The 23641-nt window shown below is 36.6% G+C and overlaps 1 long non-coding RNA gene across 11 annotated transcripts; it reads left to right on the top strand.

Annotated features, from left to right (window-relative positions):
* The first annotated feature begins 13344 nt into the window (after positions 1–13344).
* Positions 13345–22782, top strand: LOC107830383 (uncharacterized). 11 transcript variants are annotated; one of them, XR_012710749.1, is made up of 6 exons: positions 13346–13584; positions 15125–15912; positions 16132–16490; positions 16844–16977; positions 17077–17181; positions 18120–18338. It is a non-coding gene; the product is annotated as an uncharacterized LOC107830383 (long non-coding RNA). The 11 variants fall into 11 exon arrangements; XR_012710744.1 differs by having other exon boundaries at positions 13347–13584; positions 15125–15425; positions 15581–15912; positions 16814–17181; XR_012710742.1 differs by having other exon boundaries at positions 13349–13584; positions 15125–15425; positions 15581–15912; positions 16844–17181.
* Positions 22783–23641: the final 859 nt, after the last annotated feature.

Genomic DNA, 23641 nt, shown 5'->3' with positions numbered 1-23641 from the left:
GTCAGCTTGGCCTGACTTCTTCAGAAGATTACCATCGGCAGGAACTTCAATGGTAATTTACTTCATCACTCTAAATCCACTTGAAGAACCGATTTTGATTCGAGAAATAGTAGTAGCGGGGACCGTAGAGGAAGTCATAATTGTTACGCCTGCAGTATTACGTCGATGTTATGCTCTCCAGTAATATATTACGATGATGTTACCCATTGCAGTAATATGTTACGATGATGTTACGCCTTGCAGTATTACATTACGATGATGTTACGCTTCGCAGTATTAAGTTACGACGATGTTGCACCCTGAAGTATTGTACGTTAAATTTGTCGTAAGGTAATTGACATCAGTTCAAGTAAAAGATTATTTGGAGATTATAAGGATTATGCTATTTCACAAACGATTAGTAAATTCATGAAGGTAAAAGGGGGAGCAAGTCAAAGAAAATGAATTTTGTTCAAGTTTGGCATTTTGGGGTAAAATACGGCTCGAGCTAAAATACCCGGTATTTATGGACTAGTGTCATATAAGGTACTACATGACCATGCTAGTAAGGTATATAAGGTATGTGAAAAGTGAGTAATATTTTAAGTAAGTGGAAATAATTCTCAATTTTGCGGGTAATTGATTAATTATCGGGTAACGGGATATTACCTAATTAATTGGGGATATATTTGGATAAGATTAATCCCTCCCCTATGCCACCTCCCCCCCCCCCCGCACAAAAATGTGGCAGCTTTTGCCATAACATATTGTGACTATTACATCTTTTAGATAAGTGGCATGAATCCATGCATCCAAAATTGGTTACAACTATCCCCATCTCCAGAAACACTATAATATTTTGATGAAAATAGAAAAGGTGGACAGTTTGAAGCCATGTGAATGAACTGATATCTTTAATTCATATAAGAACTAAGATGTAAGAATCTTAATTTGTATTGTTAAAGCTATTATAATCAATTGATTTAGAGCCAACAAAGTAAGCAACTTGGAATTTTCTTGTGACGTTATATCTATACTAAAAGTATATGGAAATTTGTGCAAGTCAAACCAAAAATAGAGTTTTCAATGGAAGTATTAGATGAATCTTCAAGTTGGCAGTGACAGATTCAAGGGTCACTCTCATGGCTTTAAGAATCTTTTTTCTTGGTGTAGCAGGATATTTCTTGGTTGAATAGTTATGAGAAATTAAGGTATGTTACGACTATTCCTTCTTTCTTTTTGGCATGATCCAAATAATACAAATGAAACGAGCAAAATACGCAACTTTCATGAATGACTCTATTCATAGAAATACTAGGGGTGTCTATATTCTTGATTCCAGATGTGAATTATTATTATATCTTCTGTTCATAGGTTTCAGAAAAATACGTATTTGATAAAGTTTATTAGAAAGACATATTGATTTTTATGGCATTCCGAGAAAATCTTATTAACGTATTTCTTATGCATTTCATGCACTTATACATGTACATTGACCTATACTAGATGGCGTTATATATATATATATATATATGTATATGTATATGGGATATGGGGAAGGTTATGGCGTTATATACGCACCCCCACCTGATCAGCTGGTATACGTTGATGATTTTGCCCACAGTGGCCGAGATGATATGATGAGATGACCTCAGATGCTTGATGATATTATGAACCCACGTACTTATGCACGACATGATATTCATACACATATGCATGACACTATAAGTATTTCATGATTTACAAAGTTGTCCAAAATTACAGGTTGAGTCATGTACTCTATATTTCTTCCATGTCTTTTATGCACTTATTTATATGCCTTACATACTCGATATATTATTCGTACTGACGTTCCTTTTTCCTGGGGATGCTTCGTTTCATGCCCGCACGTCTAGATAGATAGGTCGAGAGCCCTCCAAGTAGGCTATCAGCTCAGCGGAAGATGTTGGTGCGCTCCATTTGCTTCTGAGTTGTGTGTTTGGTTAGTATTATTTAGACATGTATTGTTTAGTATGGTGGAACTCTGTCCCGACCTTTATGACAATTATGCAGTCTTAGAGGCTTGTAGACATATGTTGTGTACGTGAAAGATTGTTCGGCCTTGTTGGCCTATGTTTTGAGTTTATAAAGAATCATGTTGGCCTGTTAGGGCTGTATGTAACGTGTACATTATGATGTAATAAGAAAGATACGTTATGTTGGTACTCGGTTGAGTAAGGTACGAGTGCCTATCGCGATCCATTGGTTTGGGTCGTGACAAAAAGTGGTATCAGAGCAGCTCTGTCCTAGGGAGTCTACAAGCCGTGTCTAGTAGAGTCTTGTTTATGGGTGTGTCGTGCACCACACTTATAAGCAGGAGGCTACGGGGCATTTTGGATTGTCGATCTTTCTTTTTACTCTAGATCATGTGGTAGAGCTCATCTGTAAGAATTCAAATTCCTAAACTCTATCTTATTCGTAATGCAATGATACCTATATTCAAGAAGACGATTGATATGGAATATAGCTGTGGAAGTATTGAGTTAGAGGAACTCGATTTTGCATCTTGCTTATGATGAGTAAATGTGAGGTCTTCAACAGATTATGCGTGTACTAAAAGGTGTAAGGTTCTTGATAAGGAGCTTTAAGGAAAGAATACTTATCCACTCTTACAGTAAAAAGGAATAACCGGATTGAAAGTTAGACACAAGTTTCAACAAGTAAAATAAGCAAGGTGAAGAAGGGAACGAGGTACCCAGTTAATGAAGGTTATCGGTATTTACAATTAAGGAAGAAAAAAATAAGCGTTTTGATTTACCTTCAATTGTAAGAAAGGTATGTACAATTCACCACGGATATCTCATTTATGCCCTATGGAAGCGAATTTAAGAAGTATAAGAGAAGGATGGATATCAGGATCCGGCTGGGGTTAGAGTGACCCAAAATAGTAGATAGATTGTTTGCGTTAGTTGACATTTCCGAAGGATAAAGTGCTAATAGATCTCCTTGTGAGACACCCTGATGGTGCACTCTAAAATAGTACATCTTGATATGAGTACTACAAAGATAGGCACTAGTAGCCTGGAAAGGATAAATATCATCTTAGTATGACTCCCGTCCCTAGTAGAGAGATGATGTTAAGCAACCTGAAGAGCTAGTGGATGGAGTAACGGGGAGCTAAAAGCAAAAGAATATCTTGTCGATAAGTTTTCAGAATAAAGTGATAGACATAAATATTAGCAGGAAATAAGAAGAGAGTGTACTATGAGTAAGATGTGATACATGGATGACAACTGTAGATCAGGAAAAAAATGACAATATTACAGAGTTTGTAGTCAAATGAAGGAAAAGACGAGAAGTGACGGGCCTTGAAACAACAAAAGAGTATAGGCCATAAAGTCATATCGTCATTATGAGAAACAAGTTCGTGAATAAAAGGAAAAGCTTAGACCCCCAAAGTAATACAAATCAGTATGGGCAGGTGAATAGGGTAACTAAACGTGAATTAAGGACTGAGTGATTGGATAATACGCAGTATCATCAGAATTTCATATTTTGCCCCGGCGTTAGCAGAATGGACAAAAGAAGAAAATTCGTGAGAAATTCCGAAAATGGTCATTTTGTAAGACACCTCCCTAAAGCAAACAATGTGAGCAAAGTTAAACTAAAGGGACTGTACGTGCTGGTTACACTAGGTGTCTCCCTCTTGAGTAAGGAAATTTGGTATCCTTGGTACCGAATGATTACCGCAAGGCAAGTAAGGGTCATCGATGAAGTGAAAAGATGCCAAAGATGAAGAGGTAAAACATTTATATGTAGATCATCGTAGCACTAAATGTTAGTACTCCCCTAAAGGGGGGAATATGGAGTGGTGTCCCATGAAGTCGGAATTAAGTGTTGCTAGTAATCATGGAATGGTAATGGAAAAATGCGGTAAAACCAAAAAAGGAATGAGATTACACTTATTCAGCTCCTACATATATGCTACGATTCCAGATCATGAAGCAAGCACGGCGCCAAGGAGAGGAAGTAAGGGTTCCGTCCCGGGATGTTATTGATAAATAAAGAGCCAGCACAAGAAGTAAGTTATGACAAAGGAAATAACCCAAGAAAGATTACGCGGAGTATGGATATGTGAACGGACCAGCGAGCAGTTAGTAGTTGATTCAGGAAGTGTCTTGTTATGGCTAGACAAGAGGGGTAAGACAAATCAGCATATCAATGCAAGATAAACACAGGGAACCCCAACATGGAGAATTCAGCCTCGCAGTTATAACTGGGAAGACAGTAAAAATATCAGTTCAGAAGCAACCCTACAAGCACAAGGGCGTGGAGGTAAGTATCTACGGATAGTTAGAGCCGGGGAAGAACATCAAAAGCTCTATCAGCTATATGATGTAATAAGCTCGCAGTTTTACAAGAGTCAGAGGGTCCTCCTTAAGTACTACAATGGAAGACTAGCTAGGGAAACAAGAAAGAAGGCTTCAACCTAAACATAGAAATTCGCAGTAGAAATGGTCATGCGAAAACAGTCTCACTGCAAAAATTGTACGCACTCCAAAATAAAGTGGCACCTACCATGGCCAATGAACGGGGAGAAAAATCAAAGGTAATATTTGAGACCATACGAGTTGCACAAAACAAAATTCGGCATGCGTGGGAACTAGGATAAGTTAGGTATGCATGCAACAAGGGGGCAAAAATACCATAAAAAGTAATTGCGTATGTTTAAAGAAAGCTAAGAAGGAACGAAAGGAATTATTCGATCAATGATCCCGAGTTGGTGACGTTATGAAAGTACTTAAGAGTTTGGAGTTTTATACTTGCAACATATACAGCTGTAGAAGATTCTGGTATACGTTAAAAGAAATAATTGAGCCCAGGTCATAGACGAAGGATTAAATGGTTAAAGGATTGTATCATGGATATTCAATAACGCCTATGAAGGGCTAGGGTAATGACTAATACCAGAAGACGGAGATTGGAAGATAGCTTGAGCCTACATAAAGGCTGATTAGAAGGAAGAGGAAACTAAAGAGTTTCATCAACTAAAAAAATCAGGAGTCTGATTATTGTACCCAGAAAATTATAGACATCATGATTGAGAACATTGCAGAATCATTCTTACTATTAGAGGTATAAGAAAGATAGTACAGTAGACATATTTTATAAGGGCTCTATGATTATGCCTGTAAGAAGAGTAGCAGCCTCATAAGAAGTCAGTATGAAGCTCCCACCGGATTGTGTATGCACCAGAGGTGCAAGTATTATAAAAGAGCTCCATGTTATGGACGTAAATCACACCTAGGTGGAAGGGAGGTCATGAAAGAGATAGAAGATATGATGCGAGATTTTAAGTTAAGTAAGGTAAAGGTGAACAACGTACGAGATACTCAAAGGTAGAAGATATTAAGTAGTCCATACTTCGGATAAAAAGCTAGAAGCGTGGGGATTCAGTATCTAGAAATAATAGCGGCATCATCAGTAGCATATCTTCCAGCCTATGGTCTAGGTATCGAAAAACCTGACTAAGAGATTAAAGAAGAGTTAGATACGGTATGATGTCTCGCTTGATATTACAAAATGACATAAGGAAAGATATAATGAAAGCAAGTTGAAAGGTTGCAAGTAATATAAAATGATATATGTAGGTCGCAAGCTATTGTATGGTAAAGCGACAAGGTTCTAGAAGACATGAGTAAGGACAAGAACGGGCAAGTGAGAAGGTAATAAAAATGGATAAGTCCTCAGGATTAAGCCCATGAAAACAATAAGAGCAGATGGTTTCTCTAAGTTATACAAATCTCACTATAGCCTGAATGAGATCAAAGGAGTCTAAGACTAGTAGCATTTAGAAGAGATGTAATGTTGCCCTGGTAATAGAATGAGGGTGTAATTGTGATAGATAAAGGATGACGTTTGGGCCTTCGATTGAGTAATGACTTGACGAAGAAAAGAAAGAGATCTCATGAATTGGACAAGATTAAAATACTCATGCAAGGGGAATCACATTGGAATGCTGTGAGATACAGTTATGAAAGCATGGTATCGCCCTAGGTGGATCAGTCTAATCATTTAAGATGTTCCCCGATGAAATGTGAACCCTAGCGGCAGGGTTACATAAACGGTTAAGTTATCAGGGGTTGATTATGGATAAATATTGAGGTGAATCAACAGTGGATGGATAAAAGTCACAAAGTATGAAATGAGATTAGACCGTCATTCTAAAGATGAGCAGTAAGGAGGAAGCATTAAAGGACTTAAATTTATACATATGGAATAAGCAACGAGAGTAAGCTGGGATTTGGTAGCAGACCTTAGCAACGGTAAATTAAAGTAAGAGTTATGGCAGTAAATTCATATGGATGGCTAAACGGACCTGTGCGATGAGATATAGCAATATTCATGAATTCAACAACGTACCGAGCGAAGAACTTCAGTATACTCATAGATGACCAAAGGGACATCTTATCAAGATCTACATATGAAGCCTAGAGATTGGGCACACTTACCAGGTCAAAATTGTACAGGCTGCATGATGAAAGGTAGCAACAGCTACGAGATTGGAAGGATTCCGACTACAAGTTGTGGTGTGAGAAGGAGGCCTAAGGGGGGAATGCCCTGGACTTTGGACTCATTCACAGAACAGTCACCTAGATGGCAAGGGAAGTTCTAGAGTATTCGGAAGATATAAGTTATGAAAATAATAAATGCATCAGTCAATATTCGAGGACGAATTTTCCAAATGGGGAAATAATATTATGCCCCACAGTATTACGTCGATGTTATACTCTGCAGTAATATATTACGATGATGTTACCCTCTGCAGTAATATATTACGATGATGTTACGCCTTGCAGTATTACATTAAGATGATATTACGCTTCGCAGTATTAAGTTACGACAATGTTGCACCCTGAAGTATTGTATGTTAATTTTGTCGTAAGGTAATTGACATCAGTCCAAATAAAAGATTATTTAGAGATTATAAAGATTATGCTATTTTATAAGCGATTTGTAAATTCATGAAGGTGAAAGGGGGAGCAAGTCAAAGAAAATAAATTTTGTTCAAGTTTGGCATTTTAGGGTAAAATACAGTCGGAGCTAAAATACCCGATATTTATGGACTAGTGTCATACAAGGTACTACATGACCATGCTAGTAAGGTGTATAAGATATGTGAAATGTGAGTAATATTTGAAGTAAGTGGAAATAATTCTCAATTATGCGGGTAATTGATTAATTATCGGGTAACAGGACATTACCTAATTAATTGAGGATATATTTGGATAAGATTAATCCCTCCCCCCTCCAAAAATGTGTGATAGTTTTTGCCACAACATATTGTGACTGTTACATCTTTTTGATAAGTGGCATGAATCCATGCATCCAAAATTGGTTACAACTATCCCCATCTCCAGAAACACTATAATATTTTGCTAAAAATAGAAAAGGTGGACACTTTGAAGCCATGTGACTAAACTAATCTCTTGAATTCATGTAAGAACTAAGGTGTAAGAATCTTAATTTGTATTGTTAAATATATGATAGCTAATTGATTTAGAGCCAACAAAGTAAGCAACTTGGAATTTTCTTGGGATGTTATATATGTACTAAAAATATATGGAAATTTGTGCAAGTCAAACCAAAAATGGAGTTTTCAATGGAAGTATTAAATGAATCTTCAAGTTGGTAGTGACAGATTCAAGTGTCACTCTCATGGCTTTAAGAACCTTTTGTGTTGGAGTAGCTGGATATTTCTTGGTTGAATAGTTATGAGCAATTAAGGTATGTTAATGTTATTCCTTCTTTCTTTTTGGCATGATCCAAATAATACAAATGAAACGAGCAAAATACGTAACTTTCATGAATGACTCTATTCATAGAAATACTAGGGGTGTCTTTATTCTTGATTCCCCACATAAATTATTATTATATCTTCTGTTCATGGGTCTCAGAAAAATACATATTTGATAAAGTTTATCCAAAAGGCATATCGATTTTTATGGCATTTCGAGAAAATCTTATTAACGTATTTCTTATGCATTTCATGCATTTATACATGTACATTGAACCATGACTAGATGGAGTTATATACACATATATATGTATATTATATGTATATAGATATGGATATGGGAAAAAAGTTACGGCGTTATATACGCACCACCATCTGATCAGCTTGTATACGTTGATAATTTTGCCCATAGTAGCCGAGATGATATGATGGGATGTCCTCAGAGACTTGATGATATTATGAACCCACGTACTTATGCACGACATGTTATTCATACACATATGCATGACACTATAAGTATTTCATGATTTACAAAGTTGTCCATACTTACAGGTTGAGTCATGTACTCTATATTTCTTTCATTTTTGTATGTACTTATTTATGTGCCTTACATAATCGGTACATTATTTGTACTGACGTTCCCTTTGCCTGGGAACGCTGCGTTTCATGCCCGCAGGTCTAGATAGACAGGTCGAGAGCCCTCAAAGTAGGCTATCAGCTCAGCGGAAGATGTTGGTGCGCTCCATTTGCTTCGGAGTTGCGTGTTTGGTTAGTATGATTTAGACATGTATAGTTTGGTATGGAGGGACTCTGTCCTGACCTTTATGACAATTATGCAGTCTTAGAGGCTTGTAGACATATGTCGTGTACGTGAAAGATTGTTCGGCCTTGTTGGCCTATGTTTAGAGTTTATAAAGGATCATGTTGGCATGTTATGCCCGTATGTCACATTTATATTATGATGTAATAAGAAAGATATGTTATGTTGGTACTCAGTTGAGTAAGGTACGGGTGCCTGTCGCGGCCCATCAGTTTGGGTCGTGACAAAAAGTGGTATCAGAGCAGTTATGTTCTAGGGAGTCTACAAGCCGTGTCTAGTAGAATCTTGTTTATGGGTGTGTCATGCACCACACTTATAAGCAAGAGGCTACGAGGCATTTCAGATTGTCGATCTTTCTTCTTACTCTAGATCGTGTGGTAGAGTTCAGCTGTAAGAATTCAAATTCCTAAACTCTATCTTATTCGTAATACAACGATACTTACATTTAGAAAGACGATCGCTAATGAATAAAGCTATGGAAGTATTGAGTTAGAGGAACTCAATTTTAACTCGATTTTGCATCTTGCTTATGATGAGTAAATGTGAGATTTTCAACAGATTATGCATATACTAAAAGGTGTAAGGTTCTTGATAAGGAGCTTTAAGGAAAGAATACTTATCCACTCTTACGGTAAAAAGTAATAACAGGATTGAAAGTTAGACACAAGTTTCAACAAGTAAAATAAGCAAGGTGAAGAAGGGAACGAGGTACCCATTTAATGAAGGTTATCGGTATTTACAATTCAGGAAGAAAAATTAATAAGCGTTTTGATCTACCTTCAATTGTAAGAAAGGTATGTACAATTGGCCACAGACATCTCATTTATGCCCTATGGAAGCGAATTTAAGTAGTATAAGAGAAGGATGGATATCAAGATCCGGCTGGTGTTAGAGTGACCCAAAATGATGGATATATTGTTTGGGTTAGTTGACATTTCTGAAGGATAAAGTGCTAATAAATCTCCTTGTGAGACACCCGGATGGTGCACTCTAAAATAGTACATCTAGATATAAGTACTACAAAGATAGGCACTGGAAGCCTGAAAAGGATAATTATCATCTTAATATGACTCCCGTCCCTAGTAGAGAGATAATGTTAAGCAACCCGAAGAGCAAGTGGATGGAGCAAAGGGGAGCTAAAAGCAAAAGAATATCTTGTCGATAAGTTTTCAGAATAAAGTGATAGACAAAAATGTTAGCAGGAAATAAGAAGAGAGTGCACTATGAGTAAGATGTGATACATGGATGACAACTGTAGATCAGGAAAAAAATGACAATATTACAGAGTTTGTAGTCAAATGAAGGAAAAGACGAGAAGTGACGGGCCTTGAGACAACAAAAGAGTATAGGCCATAAAGTCATATCATCATTATGAGAAACAAGTTCGTGAATAAAAGGAAAAGCTTAGACCCCCAAAGTAATACAAATCAGTATGGGCAGGTGAATAGGGTAACTAAACATGAATTAAGGAATGAGTGATTGGATAATACGCAGTATCATCAGAATTTCAAATTTTGCCCCGGCGTTAGCAGAATGGACAAAAGAAGAAAATTCATGAGAAATTCTGAAAATGGTCATTTAGTAAGACACTTCCCTAAAGCAAGCAATGTGAGCAAAGTTAAACTGAAGGGACTGTACGTGCCGGTTACACTAGGTGTCTCTCTCTTGAGTAAGGAAATTTGGTATCCTTGGTACCGAACGATTACCGCAATGCGAGTAAGGGTCATCGATGAAGTGAAAAGACGCCAAAGATGAAGAGGTAAAACATTTATATGTAGATCATCGTAGCACTAAATGTTAGTACTCCCCTAAAGGGGGAATATGGAGTGGTGTGCCATGAAGTCAGAATTAAGTGGTGCTAGTAATCATGGAATGGTAAAAGAAGAATGCGGTAAAAATAAAAAAGGAATGAGATTACACTTATTCAGCTCCTACGTATATGCTACGATTCCAGAACATGAATTAAGCACGACGCCAAGGAGAGGAAGTAAGGGTTCCGGCCCGGGATGTTATTGATAAATAAAGAGCCAGCACAAGAAGTAAGTTATGACAAAGGAAATAACCCAAGAAAGATTACACGGAGTATGGATATAAGAACGGACCAACGAGCAGTTAGTAGTTGATTCAGGAAGAGTCTTGTTATGGCTAGACAAGAGGGTAAAGACAAATCAGCAGATCAATGTAAGATAAACACATGAAACCCCAACATGGGGAATTCAGCCTCGTAGTTATGACATTGTAATACTTGAGATATATTCGTATAAGAGTTGGGGAAGTTAAAAAGGTACCGTATGAATATTATAGAAATAAAAGAGAATGCCACTGAGAAGACAGTCAAAATATCAGTTCAGAAGCAACACTACAAACACAAGGGCGTGGAGGTAAGTATCTACAGATAGTTAGAGGCGGGGAAGAACATCAAAAGCTCCATCGGGTATATGATGTAATAAGCTCGCAGCTTTACAAGAGTCTGGGGGTCCTCCTTAAGTACTACAATGGAAGACTAGCTGAGGAAATAAGAAAGAAGGCTTCAACCTAAACGTAGAAATTTGAAGTAGAAATGATCATGCGAAAACAGTCTTACTACAAAAATTGTACGCACTCCAAAAGAAAGTGGCACCTACCGTGGCCAATAAATGGGGAGAAAACCTAAAGGTAATATTCGAGACCAAATGAGTTGCACAAAAAAAAAATTCGACATGCGTGGGAACTAGGATATGTTAACTATGCATGTAATAAGGGGCAGAAACACCATAAAAAGTAATTGCGTACGTTTAAAAAAAGCTAAGAAGGAACGAAAGGAATTATTCGATCAATGATCCCGAGTTGGTGACGTTATGAACACACTTAAGAGTTTGGAGTTTTATACTTGCAACATATACAGCCGTAGAAGATCCTGGTATACGTTAAAATAAAGAATTGAGCCCAGGTCATAGACAAAGGATTGAATGGTTAAAAGATTGTATCATGGATATTCCATAACGCCTATGAAGGGCTAGGGTAATGACTAATACCAGGAGACGGATATCGGAAGATAGCTTAAACCTACATAAAGTTGATTAGAAGAAAGAGGAAACTAAAGAGTTTCATCAACTAAAAAATCAGGAGTCTGATTATTGGTCGCGGAAAATTATAGACATCATGATTGAGAACATTGTAGAATCACTCTTAATATTAGAGGTATAAGAAAGATAGTATAGTAGCCATATTTTATTAGGGCTCTATGATTATGCCTGTGAGAAGAGTACCAGCCTCACAAGAAGTCAGTATGAAGCTCCCACCGGATTGTGTATGCACCAGAGGTGCAAGTATTATAAAAGAGCTCCAAGTTATGGACATAAATCACACCTAGGTGGAAGGGAGGTCATGAAAGAGATAGAAGATACGATGCGAGATATTAAAATAAGTAAGGTAAAGGTGAATAACGTACGAGATACTCAAAGGTAGAAGATATTGAGTAGTCCATACTTCGGATAAAAGGCTAGAAGCGTGGGGATTTAGTATCTAGGAATAATAGCGGTATCATCAGTAGCATATCTTCCAGCCTATGGTCTAGGTATCGAAAAGCCTGACTAAGAGAGTAAAGAAGAGTTAGAGACGATGTGATGTCTCGCTTGATATTCTAAAATGACAGAAGGAAAGCTATAATGCAAGCAAGTTGAAAGGTTGCAAGTAATATAAAAAGATATGTGTACGCGCTCCAAAAGAAAGTGGCACCTACTGTGGACACTGAATGGGGAGAAACATTAAAGGTAATATTCGAGACCATATGAGTTGCAAAAAAAAATCGGTATGCGCGGGAACTAGGATAAGTTAAGTATGCATGCAACAAAGGGCAGAAACACCATAAAAAGTAACTGTGTACGTTTAAAGAAAGCTAAGAAGGAACGAAAGAAATTATTCGATAAGTGATCCCGAGTTGGTGACGTTATGAATGCTCTTAAGAGTTTGGAGTTTTATACTTGCAACATATACAGTCGTAGAAGATTCTGGTATACGTTAAAAGAAAGAATTAAGCCCAGGTAATAAACGAATGATTGAATGGTTAAAGGATTGTATCATGGATATTCCATAACGCCCATAAAGGGCTAGGGTAATGACTAATACCAGGAGACGGAAAGAATTGAGCCCAGGTCATAGACGAAGGATTTAATGGTTAAAGGATTGTATCATGGATATCACTACAAGAAAAAGCCTTATTAGGGACCAGCATTTAGCGACAAGTTCTAAATATGGTCCTTAAATGTGTACTTATAGGTATGAGAATTGTTTTGGTCTTTAAAATGCAATTTTATCTTTTAAATACATGACCAGACTTATAGCCCGTTTGGCCAAGCTACAAATATCAGCTTATTTTAAGAAGTGCTTTTTTCAAAAGTGCTTTTCTCAAAAGTACTTTTGGTGAGAAGCAGTTTGTGTTTGGCTAATTAGTTTGAAAATTACTTCTGAGCAGCAATTAGTGTTTGGCCAAGCTTTAAAAAACTGTTTCTAAGTGTATTTTTCTTAAAAGTGCTTCTCAAAAAAGTGCTTTTGAAGAGATGCTACTTTTTTCTGCTTCTCCAAAACTGCTTCTGCTTCTCCTCAAAAGCACCTTTTTTGCTTCCAAAAGCTTGGCCAAACACCTCAATTTTTGGCCAAAAGTACTTTTGGCAAAAAAAAACACTACTAGCCAAAAAGAAGCTTGGCCAAACAGGCTATTATTCTGGTTTATACAAAAATTAATATCTGGTCTCTAATATCGATTTCAGCGGGATAGGGGCGCGAAATTGAGGAAAACTAAAGTTAAAAGAAAAAAGAAGTAAAGCTCCAAAAATTTCATGTTAATCCCTCCAAATTATCTTTCACCCTAAAATCCCTCCAATACGCTAAAATCCCTAAGAGTTGGCCGCAAAACTTCATCAAAATGCACAAGGTTGCAAAGAACTTAGAAGGTAGGTTAGTGTCTAATATTCATCACTCTCCAAGAGACTACACAAATTATACCATTGGATTATCCACCTAAAAAAGAGTAAGTTTAATTTCTTTCTCTTTAATCTATTCTATTTCTTTTTTCTTCTTCATGCTTTTTTCCCGATTAAATCAGAAATCAAAAAAAGGGTTCTGCAATTTTTTGTTTCTTTAGTTGTTTTCTACAATTAGTTATTTTGAATACTGATTTTTCTTGTGTGCGTGATAAAAGTGAGATTATTAGGTTTAAAATTGGGTGATCTTTATTGTGTTAGGAGAAATTTGTACAAAAGAAGGGTTGTATGGTTGCTCGTAAAATCATCAGACATAAGAGAATATTAAATACCCCAGAACTGAAATTTCATCAAAAAAGGGTATTGATTGCTCGTATTAGGACTGAAATATGATTTATAATTTGATTCATCATATCCCAACATTCAGTCATGGAATATATTCTACTTTTTTTTTGTCTTTCAAGCAAATGGGGCTCGAATGTGAGTAACGATAAGGCAAAGAGAAACCAGCCACGCAAAGGCTACAAACACCGGGTATACCGGCCTGCCATGCCAAGATACAGGTCGATTAATATCCCAATGACTGAATTGGTTAGCCTAGATATAGAAACACCACCCTCATTACCTCTTCATGTACTTTTCATCAACACGGAAAAAACAAAATACACACTTACACACAAGAAAGATAGAGATGTAAGTATATAGATTTTTTCTTGTAGAGTTTTGTCTAGGCTATAGTTTTATCCTTTGCGATTTACATTATAGAATTCTTCTGGGGACTTTCTTGAAGGGTCATGAAAATATTGTAGTATGTCTTGTGGTTTTTCATATGAGGTGATGAATTGGTTGAATTTTTTCATATGATTTGTCAAATCTATTCTTTTTTAAGAATTTAATTGATGATAACTGGAAATTGGTAAGTTCTTATTTGCAATATTAGCTGCTATATGTAGTGTAGATCCCACTTTATTGAGTGTAAGTACCCCCTATTCAATGACTCTTTCCTGGCTTATGTAGCACTTATGGATAACTTCATATCTGAAAGCTAATTTCCGTTAAGTTTCAGTTGAATTAATATCATTAAAGTTGGGCATTAGGAACCTTTAACTTCTTTAAGTGTCTATCTTGTGCAAACTAAAGTTTGTTAAACACAAGATAATTTAGCCTATCAAACCCATATATATTATTATGACACTCGATTGCACATGACCATTAGGATATTTTTTTAATTTGCATTATATTCTAATCAACAAGTTCTTAGTTAATGATATGATACATACTGGAGAGTAATTCATGTGCTTTAGCTCTCATACATTGATACGTGCATTTTTGAGTCATAGAACTTGTATATTTGTTATAGGATTATACTACCACCTAAATTAATTAGTACATCAAAAACTTTACTCGGGAGATGTTATCTTCTACTCATTTAATGTGCAATCATATATTTCCTTTTCTGGCTTATATTTGTGAATGGATATTTATAGACTTATTTGGGAGACTTACTGCTTCCAACTTGTGTCTGTGTGTTCTGAGTGAGTCTGGATATGTGTAATAGTTCTAATTGGCAAAAACGATGACTGGCAGAAGAGAAGGAGCGTTGAGGTTGATGGTATGCCGCACTTATGTTGTTTCATGTGCAAGAGCTTCTCAGATGTCTATAGCATTGAAGTTACCTGTGTAATTTCAGCCTACCATATGGTTGGTACAAATGTTGCATTGAATCAAGATGAAAATGAATATGGGGTACCCCAAGAATATTGACAGGTATTCAGATGTCTATAGCATTGCATGTTCTGCTGGCGTAGCTACTGCTGGTACAACAGTTGATGATGTAGCTACTGCTGGTGCCTGTTCTATGTTTTAAATTCATAAAATTGAAATAAAGGTAAGGTATATACTAAACTTTGGTCAAATTAATTCAAGCCTCATTGTAGAACTATGTCGATCCTAAAACAATTGAGAAACATGTGCGTTTGGTTAATTAAACATGTTCTTTACTTTTAGTGGGATCTGATAAAAATTTCTCTATATACTTTGTAGGCTCAAATCCATGAATTGGTGCAGTCTGAACCATCACTTCCTAGAATAGAGATTGTAGAAAAATGCTTTGGACCTCAAAGTGATAGTCATGTATTTGGTTTTGGGGGTGGATTAAAGGTGAAAGATTTGACAGGTGGAACTGCCTCAAAAACCGAATTATTGGCTAAGTTACGTTCAATTGAAAATAAAAACCAGTCTTTGAAGGATCGTTTGTCTAACTTTGAAAATGAAATGAGAGAACTTAAGCAAATAAAAGAATTAGTATTAGTGCAACAAACTAATTTCCAGCCTCAATTTCAGGAGGATGATTATTCGGACCTTGATGATACCAAGTGAGTAACAACTTACCTGAAACCTCAATTTATTTTGTTGATTTAAGTGTATGTTATTATATATCATTTGCAGAATTTCTTCTTCTATTAATTCTGAATTTGGTGGTCGATAACCCATACTGATTGTTCAAAGTGACAATTGGGATGAAAAAACTTCTCTTAAGCTTTGTGATATGCTGAAAGAGCTTAGACCAGCTGACTCAGTGACTGCTTTGACAGTGCCCCCAAAACTCCATGGAGAGAGATGAGCTTAAATCAGCCCACTTGGTGATTTACGTGTTAACAAAGCCTCTTCGGCCGAGTGTGTTAATTTCATGCTTTCAAGAAACCCTTGGCTTCGAAAACAAGAGGCATGTAAAAAGGGGGAAACTTCCAACTCGTGCAAGTCTGCTAAAGGGCAGACATATCCTGGGGATAGATGATAATGCTGTAAACAGAAGAGTGGCAGAAGGTGCTCTCAAAAAGTATTGAGCTATATCAGCCTGTGTGGATAGTAGGAAGGCTGCTTTGGCAATTTTCACGCCACCACATAAGTATGATGCTTGCTTTATAGATCTCCAAATGCCATAAATGGAAGGGTAAGTACTTAATTTATTTCTTGATCATTCTTGTCATCATATGTAGCTGTTCTATGTGCATATAAACCAATAAAATTAAAGGGATCAGGGTGGCTTTTTGTGGGCTAAAGAAAAAGCTAATGCTATATTCTTGAGAACACATGCATTCTTATGAGTTGGGATATGAATTGCTTCAATGCCTTTGCTGTGTCCTATAATTGAGATAGAGAACTCAATGATTACCTCTGCTTGCCTTGGTGAACAAGTTCTATTACTTGATTGTTGAATTTTGTACTTATCCTTTAGAACATTATCCCTTAGCTTATTGGTTTTGCCAATATTAGCAATAACAACAGATGTTATTCAAGCAACAGATGCAGAGTGCATGAAGTGTGAAATGGATTATTATGTGGCAAAACCATTTGAAGAAGGGCAACTTTATTCAGCAATCGCCCACTTCTTTGTGTGTGGTTGATTAGGAGGTGTTTCAAGTAACTATATAATGGAGGTACCTGTTGAGGTTCCGCCTGATGGTTTAATTTAATTTGGTTGTGAAAAAGCTCATCAGTTGTCTGAATGTCCGATTAATGCATTTCTATGTTGGAAGTGGATGGAGGACCTTGGCTGCTCAGATGTCTGATAGTTGGTTCGTAATGTTGCTGCTGGATAATGTAGCAGATTCAGAGCAAATACATCTATCATGACTTATGTGGTAACTCCCTACCTATATATACCAGCTTCAGTTTCATACTTGATCTGTTTGACACATTGAGAACTTTCTTGTTTAATATTAGATGAACTCAAAATAGGAAATAAAGTCTGCTACTACAATAACATATAATAACACTTAGTTATTTCCATGCAATACGATTCCTAAATTGCCAATAAACAATCAAGAGAATAGCCAGAAGATACACAAGTTTTGCTTTTCCAGACTTTAGCTTACCATCAAAATATAAACATCAAGAACAAAAGTAAATGCCTACGAATATCCAAGTATATGAATATATATTCTAGGTTCTCTTTCTCATAAGCAAGGATAGGAACAGGTGAATGGTAGTTCATCTGCTACTGTTGCTTTTTTATTTTGACATCTTTTAGTCATTCTCTAAGGTAGAGCTACGTTGGGTCTATTTCTAGAGAGGTCTCTATCACCCAAATTATGCACTTCTATACCTACTAAACTTACTGTTCTTTTTGTCAATTCCCATACCTACTAGATCTAATGTTCTTCTCCTCTACCGTAATTTAGATATTAAAATAATACCACATGCTTCTGAATAATGAGTGCACATGATATCTTATGCGAATATCACATAGTATGCATGTTTTTTGCCTCGATGATGGCGTAGTTCACGGAGAAAATCAGTGAGATCTATTAGGCTTAAGCTGACAATGCGTATCATGAACTTGGCTGTGACAAAATTATGACAAACCAATCTAAGTTAATAAGATGAAAGGGAACAATGGTGTCTAGCCATTAACTTTCTGTTGCTTCTTTTTTCTTTGTTATTTTTGTAATCTTCTGTCTACCCCTGATTTTGTTCCATCTACACTGTTATATATAGTTTTTCTAATTGAAATTTCTTATTTCTTCTACAAGTTTTCAATATTGAAGTTTACTAGAAGCAAATTTTTGATGACGTACAGATTAACCATCATTTTGCTGGGAATTTCAAGAAAATTTTACATTACAATCGCGAGATATTAGTGATATGTAGTTTTTTGCTAAATGTTTATGAACACAGTATTTTGACTAGCTTACATTATTGATGTATGGTGCAACTAACTGATGCTGATCATTTTTGGTATTATTTTATGAAAGCAACATCATCTATATATTAATATTCTCGATTTTCTACTTGCAAATTAAATGTGATTTAGAGACTTGTGAATTGTTTCTTTAGGGACTAGACTATTAGTCCTTAAATCCTTTTCAGGAATGAAAAATTTGATTGCTAAATTTGTAGCTTTGTAGTGTTGACCTGTTCGACTAAGGGACCAGCTTTAAACAAAAGATATAACGGCCAGCTTCTAACTGGCCCCGAAACTTATTAATGACCACATTTAAACTAGTCCCGAAAATATTTTAAGGACCAGGAATTTAGTCACTAAAATATGCAAATAGGCACCAGAAACATGGTCCTTAAAAACCGTTTAAGGGCTAGTTTTAAACTGGCCGCAAAACAGTTTTAGCGACCATCACCGTATCTCGTACTTACTGACCTTTAGCGGCGGAAGCTATAAGGACCAGAATAGCTGGTCGCTATTGACCATTTAGGACCAATTTCTTACTTTTAGGGACCAGTTTTCCTTTCGCTATTGACCATTTTTCTTGTAGTGTATTCCATAATTCCCATGAAGGGCTAGGGTAATGACTAATATCAGGAGACAGAGATCGGAAGATAGCTTAAGCCTACATAAAGGCTGATTAGAAGGAAAAGGAAACTAAAGAGTTACATCAACTAAAAAAAATCAGGAGTCTGATTATTGGACCCAGAAAATTATAGACATCATGATTGGGAACATTGCAGAATCACTCTTAATATTAGAGGTACAAGAAAGATAGTACAATAGCCATATTTTATAAGGGCTCTATGATTATGCCTATGAGAAGAGTACCAGCCTCACAAGATAGACATCATGATTGAGAACATTGCAAAATCACTCTTAATATTAGAGGTACAAGAAAGATAGTACAGTAGTCATATTTTATAAGGGCTCTATGATTATGCCTGTGAGAAGAGTACCAGCCTCACAAGAAGTCAGTATGAAGCTCCCACCGGATTGTGTATGCACCAGAGGTGCAAGTATTATAAAAGAGCTCCAAGTTATGGACGTAAATCACACCTAGGTGGAAGGGAGGTCATGAAAGAGATAGAAGATACGATGTGAGATTTTAAGGTAAGTAAGGTAAAGGTGAACAACGTACGAGATACTCAAAGTAGAAGATATTGAGTAGTCCATACTTCGGATAAAAGGCTAGAAGTGCGGGGATTCAGTATCTAGGAATAATAGCGTCATCATCAGTAGCATATCTTCCAGCCTATGGTCTAGGTATTGAAAAGCCTGACTAAGAGAGTAAAGAAGAGTTAGAGACGATGTGATGTCTCGCTTGATATTCCAAAATGACATAAGGAAAGCTATAATGCAAGCAAGTTGAAAGGTTGCAAGTAATGTAAAAATATATGTGTTGGTCGCAAACTATTGTATGGTAAAGTGACATGGTTCTAGAAGACATGAGTAAGGATACGAACGGGCGAGTGAGAAGGTAACGAAAATGGATAAGTCCTTAGGATTAAGCCCATGAAAACAAGAAGAGCAGATGGTTTCTCTAAGTTATACAAAGCTCACTATAGCCTGAATGAACTCAAAGGAGTCTAAAATTAATAGCATTTAGAAGAGATGGAATGCTACCCTGGTAATAGAATGAGGGTGTAATTGTGATAGATAAAGGATGACGTTTGGGCCTTCGATTGAGTAATGATCTGACGAAGAAAAGAAAGAGATCTCATGAATTGGACAAGATTAAAATACCCATGAAAGGTGAATCACATTGGAATGCTGTGAGATATAGTTATGAAAGCATGGTATCACCCCAGGTGGATCAGTCTAATCATTTCAGATGTTTCCCGATGAAACGTGAACCCTAGCGGTAGGGTTACATAAAAATTTAAGTTATCAGGGGTAGATTATGGATAAATATTAAGGTGAATCAACAATGGATGGATAAAAGTCACAAAGTGTGAGATGAGATTAGGCCGTCATTCTAAAGATGAGCAGTAATGAGTAAGCATTAAAGGACTTAAATTTCTACATATGGAATAAGCAACGAGATTAAGCTGGAATTTGGTAGCATACCTCAGCAACAATAACTTAAAGTAAGAGTTATGGCAGTAAATTCATACGAATGGCTAAACGGACCTATGTGATGAGATATAGCAATATTCATGAATTCAACAAAGTACCGAGCGAAGAACTTCAGTATACTCATATATACCCAAAGGGACATCTTATCAAGCTCTACATATGAAGCCTAGAGATTGGGCACACTTACAAGGTCAAAATTGTACAGGCTGCATGATGAAAGGTAGCAACAATTACAAGATTGGAAGGATTCCGACTACAAGTTGTGGTGTGAGAAGGAGGCCTAAGGAGGGAATGCCCTGGACTTTGGACTCATTCACAGAACAGTCGCCTAGATGGCAAGGGAAGTTCTAGAGTATTCGGAAGATATAAGTTATGAAAATGATAAGTGCATCAGTCAATATTAGAGGACGAATGTTCCAAAGGGGGGACTAATGTTATGCCCCGCAGTATTACGTCGATGTTATGCTCTGCAGTAATATATTATGATGATGTTACCCTCTGCAGTAATATATTACGATGATGTTACGCCTTGCAGTATTACATTATGATGATGTTACGCTTCGCAGTATTAAGTTACGATGATGTTGCACCCTGAAGTATTGTACGTTAAATTTGTCGTAAGGTAATTGACATCAGTCCAAGTAAAAGATTATTTGGAGATTATAAGGATTAGGGTATTTCACAAGCGATTAGTAAATTCATGAAGGTGAAAGGGAGAGCAAGTCAAAGAAAATGAATTTTGTTCAAGTTTGGCATTTTGGGGTAAAATATGGTCCGAGCTAAAATACCCGGTATTTATAGACTAGTGTCATACAAGATACTACATGACCATGCTAGTAAGGTGTATAAGATATGTGAAAAGTGAGTAATATTTTAAGTAAGTGAGAATAATTCTCAATTTTGCGGTTAATTGATTAATTACTAGGTAACGGGATATTACCTAATTAATTGGGGATATATTTGAATAAGATTAATCCTCCCCCCCCTCCCATAAATACGTGGCAGCTTTTGCCATAACATATTATGACTCTTACATCTTTTAGATAAGTGACATGAATACATGCATCCAAAATTGGTTACAACTATCCCCATCTCCAGAAACACTATAATATTGTGAGGAAAATAGAAAAGGTGGACAGTTTGAAGCCATATGACTGAACTGATCTCTTGAATTCATATAAGAACTAAGGTGTAAGAATCTTAAATTGTATGTTTAAAGCTATGATAGTCAACTGATTAGAGCCAACAAAGTAAGCAACTTGGAATTTTCTTGTGACGTTATATCTGTACTAAAAGTATATGGAAATTTGTGCAAGTCAAACCAAAAATGGAGTTTTCAATGGAAGTATTAGATGAATTTTCAAGTTGGCAGTGACAGATTCAAGGGTCACTCTCATGGCTTTAAGAATCTTTTGTCTTAGAGTAGCTGGATATTTCTTGGGTGAATAATTATGAGCAATTAAGGTATGTTAATGCTATTCCTTCTTTCTTTTTGGCATGATCCAAATAATACAAATGAAACGAGCAAAATACGTAACTTTCATGAATGACTCTATTCATAGAAATACTAGGGGTGTCTTTATTCTTGATTCCCCACATAAATTATTATTATTATTATATCTTTTGTTCATGGGTCTCAGAAAAATACATATTTGATAAAGTTTATCCGAAAGGCATAACAATTTTTATGGCATTCCGAGAAAATCTTATTAACGTATTTCTTATGCATTTCATGCATTTATACATGTACATTGACCCATGACCAGATGGCGTTTTATACGCGTATATATGTATATTATTTGTATATGGATATGGGAAAAAGGTTACGACGTTATATATGCACCACCACCTAATCAACTGATATACGTTGATGATTTTGCCTATAGTGGCCGAGATGATATGATGGGATGCCCTCAGGGGCTTGATGATATTATAAACCCACGTACTTATGCACGACATGATATTCATATGCATATGCATGACACTATAAGTATGTCATGATTTACAGAGTTGTCCATACTTATAGGTTGAGTCATGTACTCTATATTTCTTCCATGTCTTGTCTGCACTTATTTATGTGCCTTACATACTCAGTACATTATTCGTACTAGCACCCTTTTTGCTTGGGGACGCTGCGTTTCATGCCCACAGGTCCAGATAGACAGTTCGAGAGCCCTCCAAGTAGGCTATCAGCTCAACGGAAGATGTTGGTGCGCTCCATTTGCTTCGGAGTTGTGTGTTTGGCTAGTATGATTTAGACATGTATTGTTTAGTATGGTAGGACTCTGTCCCGACCTTTATGACAATTATGTATTCTTAGAGGCTTGTAGACATATGTCGTGTATGTAAAAGATTATACGGCCTTGTCGGCCTATATTTTGAGTTTATAAAGGATTGTCCTATTAGGCCCGTATGTCACGTATATATGATGATGTAATAAGAAAGATACGTTATGTTGGTACTAAGTTGAGTAAGGTACCGGTTGCCCATCGTGGCCCATCGGTTTGGGTCGTGACAATAATGACTTGAGGCGGAATAGAGACAGCAGTAGTAAGAACATGCAAAAGGCGTTCCATTGTGACAGATACGGGGAAAGAGGCAAGAGGTGCTTCCTCAGACACTAAATCAAAACCTTCATTATCAAACCCACGTGAAAAAAGTTGTTTATCAGAGTCATGAGATGCCATGGGAGTCTCTTCGTCAGAACTCACTAAAGTGGCTTCAACAGTCTCGGTCACAGGAACAGAATGAGGAGTAACTTCGTCATCCGAAATGACGCATCTTCTAGCCCGCGGCCTTCTAACCAAAGAACTTTCATCCCGGTCCTCCTTCTCTTCAGAATCCTGGGGTTTGTTAGCTTTCCTTTTTGATGAAGAACTCAGGATTATCTCTTGAGCCCTTGACAAAGAGAGTCTAGAAGCTGCGATTGACTCAGCACTTACACCACGAATAAGAAACCCTGATAAAAAGAAGGGTCAAATACATTCTAAAGGAAGAATGAGTAAAAATAGAAGGAAATGAATAAAGTTTTTACCGTGAGTCTTAACTTTGCAACCAAACCTGTTTGAAAGGTATTTCCAAGATCTAACTTCCATCGGAGCAATGGTCAATAATTTCTCTACCCAACCACAAAAATTGGGAATCTCTTTAACAGTTCCCATGGTTGCTAAAAAAAGTGAAATAGTCACGGGAAGTACAAACCCTTTCTAAAAAAGGGAAAAGGGAAGAAATAAAGTTGGAAAGAAAGCTTACGTGCAAAATTCCACTTTTCAGGGAATGGTATATTTTCTTCACCTACTATC

Source organism: Nicotiana tabacum, chromosome 6 (genome assembly GCF_000715075.1).
Source record: "Nicotiana tabacum cultivar K326 chromosome 6, ASM71507v2, whole genome shotgun sequence".
NCBI classification, from domain to species: domain Eukaryota; kingdom Viridiplantae; phylum Streptophyta; class Magnoliopsida; order Solanales; family Solanaceae; genus Nicotiana; species Nicotiana tabacum.
Note: the sequence above shows the minus strand (reverse complement) of the source record. Positions and strands in the feature narration are given on the sequence as shown.